Source organism: Xyrauchen texanus, unplaced genomic scaffold (assembly GCF_025860055.1).
Source record: "Xyrauchen texanus isolate HMW12.3.18 unplaced genomic scaffold, RBS_HiC_50CHRs HiC_scaffold_458, whole genome shotgun sequence".
Taxonomy (NCBI): domain Eukaryota; kingdom Metazoa; phylum Chordata; class Actinopteri; order Cypriniformes; family Catostomidae; genus Xyrauchen; species Xyrauchen texanus.
The window spans coordinates 17,775-21,988 of NW_026266426.1; the positions used below are offsets into that span (position 1 = coordinate 17,775).

Consider the following 4,214-nt stretch of genomic DNA (forward strand, 5'->3'; position numbering starts at 1 on the left):
TGTTGGGTACCTGGATGGGATGGGGAATATACATAACATAATACATATTCAACAACCCATAGGTGGCGATATATGCGAGTCGCCAATAAGCATGCATGCAAGCGAAGAACCAGCTATACACAGACGCGAGTTTACTCTATCAACGCGTGGCAGCCCTTATGGTGGAAGCATTCGGCTTTGATGTGCAATGCAAATGGTTGAGAAGTAAGTAGAATGATATGGAATAATATGTGGAAATTTATGTTTTTTCATAGTGTGATAATTTGTGGGATTGTGAGCGCTTACCCAGAGCTGTCTAGCGCGTTTTGCACGTGGCCCTGTTAAAGAAGCTTTATAATTTTTTAAATGCAGTGATGAAATCGATCTTATAGAATTTAAAGTAAATCAAACATGTAAGAGAAGTGCAAGGTGCATCATATGTTAATTAGTTGTGAACGAAACCGTTTTGCATACAAAAATAACCTACAGGAATCCTGCAGTTTTTTTAGTTTTTTTTTTGCAGGATATTGTTTTATTTATACATTGACAATATGTGCAGGACATTTCTACAGGTTTTAGAATGAAACATGCAGGGACAGGCAAGGCAAGTTTATTATATCACATTTCATACACAATGGTAATTCAAAGTGCTTTACATAGAAGAAATTAAAATAATCAAAAGAAATAAGAATAATTATAGTACGAACAGTGTTACAGTGCTCATTCAGTAAATGCACAGCTAAACAGATGTGTTTTGAGTCTAGATTTGACTGTGACTACTGTAATAGCACATCTGGGCCCGTATTCATAAAAATTATAATTGCAAAGAGTAGCTATAGTGACAAAATCCTAAGAAAGTTTTTAGAAATGTGGGTGTTTACTCTTAAAATTAAATAAAAATCCTAGTGAAGTAATTCAGAAAGAGGTTAAAAGAGGTCTTAAGGTCAAAATTGTTAGGAGTAAGGACTTTTAAGAGGCTTAAGAGTTTTTTTTAACAGGAGAAAATGACAAAGACGAAGAGGGAGAAGAAATGTTTTGCACACAATGGATGACAGTGAGTTGATAAGACGCTATAAATTAGATCTAAATGTAACTGGGAGCCAGTGTAAACAAGATCTGAGGACTGGTGTGATATGTTCACATTTTCTGGTTCCTCAATATGGCAGCAGCGTTCTGTATGAGCTGCAACTGTTTTATGGTCTTTTGGGGAAGTGTTGTATTTCTATTCCACTGTAATACCTAGATCCTTTTAAAACATTTTCATAATCCACTGTAATCAAATATGCCCTTACCTTTAGATTAAAGATGCAAGACGTCAATCCAGGGTCGCCAGCGGAGCATCTAACCAGTTCAGTTCTAGGTTCGGTTTCTAGGGGCGTCTGCTAATATTACTATTTGATTACTAAAATTAATTTAGTATTAATAAGGAAAAATTACTCCTAGTCTTGTTTAAAAAGGTTTATGAATCATCACAACATGATTTAGTTTTCTTAAAAAATATTTAGAATAATACAAATACAAAAATTGCCCAAGGCAAAAATAACAAACACTTAAAAGTCTTTATCTGAATTGCGGCTCTTTTTGCGTTGTCCCTCTGGAGGTGTTCAACTATAAGATCGTCCATAAAAATGTCAACTTTGTCTGTGACAAGTAATTTCTTGTACTATTTTCATCTGAGATGAAGCCAAAATGACAAAAAATTTGACTTTAGTGACAGTGAAGGCCAAGTACTCGGAATTTGGCCTCTGCACTTAACCCATCCAAGTTAGTTTACACATTAGGAGTAGTGAACACGCAAACCTTGGACAGTGGGAGAGATCGGGGGTAAAGCGCAAGGGCACCTCAGTTGTTTCCTGTCTGTATTGAGACCTTTGAGTTACAAGTCTGACTCTAACCATTAGGCCACAACTGCCTTTAGAGAAATGGCAGCATCGTTATTTTATTTTTACACAGAGATTTGTAGATCTATTAGTAAAATCTGTTGACTTTAGCAATTTTTGTTGCATTGTATTCCAAGAAATATTATAGACATCTTAATATCCTTTTTAAATTCTGGTTCTTAACAAAATGTTATTTTGGTATCATCATTTTGAAGGCCCTATACAGTTTAATTCTAAGAATGAACTGTTCAATTTTATTTAATGGTCTGAAAAATACATATCATATGCTAAATTGAGTTTTTTCAGGTCTTCATCTGTTTAAAGATTTCTTCATTTGGCTGGTTTGGAAGGACCGAGTGTCAGCATTACAGGAAAGGCACAGATGGGTGAAAGCTGGTGAATGACACAAGTGTGTTTCCTCTATATGCATTAAACAGAGGCGTAGTTGAATAGGGCATAATACATACTCAGTCCAACACACACACACACACACACACAGTGTGTGCGCAGAACAGATAAACAGGATATCTGACAAGGAAGAGCAGAAAGGTTTTACTTAATTTCTTTACCAGAGGCAGATGAAATACAATATAATGATACCTTGCGCTATATTACTAAATTACAAACAAACATATTTTACCCTGTGGTGCTCCTCATTTGTGTTCTTCATGACTGGACACCTGAAAATGAAACTTAAGCAAAATCAATACTTTAGTTCAATAATAGTTTTGTTTTGTATTTTGAGAGCATTTTATATCAATTCATATTTATGAAATAATTATGGTCCATTTTTGCCATTGAAAATAATAATATATTTTTTTTTAAATCTAATTTCATTTTTCAATTATAGCAGTATTTCAGATTAACATAGACTGGGCCTTTTAAATCCATTGTTTTTGAAGGCAGACTAGCGCCACCTGTTGAGAGAAAATAAAATAAAACATGTAATTTCATGGTGTAACCACTAGATCCCGTGCATACCATTCCGATGAAGCTATGTTTTAAAAAATTCAAAATACAAAACTTTTCGGTCAAAAGTGACCGAAGACCACCAGGGGTAATGTGGTCTTTCATTCACTGCAATACAAGTTTACAAGTATGACGTCCTGCTTTTGAGAAACCTGGAAATGTGAAGTCAAAATACTGGCAAAGTGGGTAAAGTGGGACAGTTAAGCTTCTTAATTTCTATCTTTACATGTAAATTATTCCATTACTAAAAATCAACATTGAGCTCATCATAAGCAAGTATGTGATAAAAAAATATAGGTTATGTGGCTATGACATCACTTCCGGGGTGTGGCACATCATATTCAACAACCTTACAGTGAACCGTGATGGTAAAGTAAAATGAAATAGCATTCTGAGGTGAATAATGTTAAGATTATAAAAATTAAAACACTCATGGATCATTTGTAATTGTTATATATTTTGTTATAGGATGTAATGGTGAATCAGAACTTTTAAAAATCACATTCATATGAATCTTTTTGTCTCTAACCTACAACTGGGTTATATAGGTCACATGGTATACATTGGCTGCCAGTGTATAAAGAGCAAACTAGCACAGGTCAGTTCTTTTCACTTGTCAGTGTCCCCTCATAAATGTACATCTCTTAGAAAATTACAACCTTAGTGATACTAATGTTGTGTTTTCTTTTAAACACCTAGGCAGGTTTGATGCATGTAGTCAATTGGAAATTGCTTTATCCACTGGAAGCCTCAATGGTGCAAAGTGAGGTTATCCACCACTAGGTCGGGTCCAACACCTATGTGTCCTTCTGTGTGCATTTATCACAACAATAGTAGCTACTTGTTTACTACTGGCAAATAACCTTAGGAGCTAATCCATTTTCACATCCATTCACAGATGGGTGACAGGTGAATGATGCACAATAATGTTTCCCCTGTATTCAGCAGTTGGGGTTGGTGTCCTGAGGAACACATCTGGAATACAACAGTCAGTTTTTTATTTTATTGTTCCTGTTGAAATAAAACCTCCCTCCCATTTGTTCTTGTTTTAATAAAACTGTTAAACTCTGTAGTGAAATTGTAGTGTTGTTTTGTTCAGTCTTGCCAAATAGATTTCGGCCCAACAATGTATGTAATTGTATACCATAAAAAATGAAAAATCTTTCAAATAAACCATGAAAAATCTTTAAAAGTTATATAATTTCTATATTATAATCTATAATATAGATATAACATACCTGATTCAAGTCATCGGTTGAGTAGTAAATTACTTAAAGACCTGAAACATTCCAGGAAGATGGTAAGGAAACCCTATAAATATTCAATATGAGTGCCCTCTACTGCCTGTTAATTATGGTAAGTGATATTAAAATAATAACCTGCAGG

At 34.5% G+C, this 4,214-nt stretch overlaps 1 long non-coding RNA gene across 1 annotated transcript; it reads left to right on the forward strand.

The window, feature by feature from the left end:
* The first annotated feature begins 226 nt into the window (after positions 1-226).
* LOC127642184 (uncharacterized) lies at positions 227-3,862 on the forward strand. The gene is made up of 3 exons (XR_007970317.1): positions 227-3,426; positions 3,528-3,611; positions 3,727-3,862. It is a non-coding gene; the product is annotated as an uncharacterized LOC127642184 (long non-coding RNA).
* Positions 3,863-4,214: the final 352 nt, after the last annotated feature.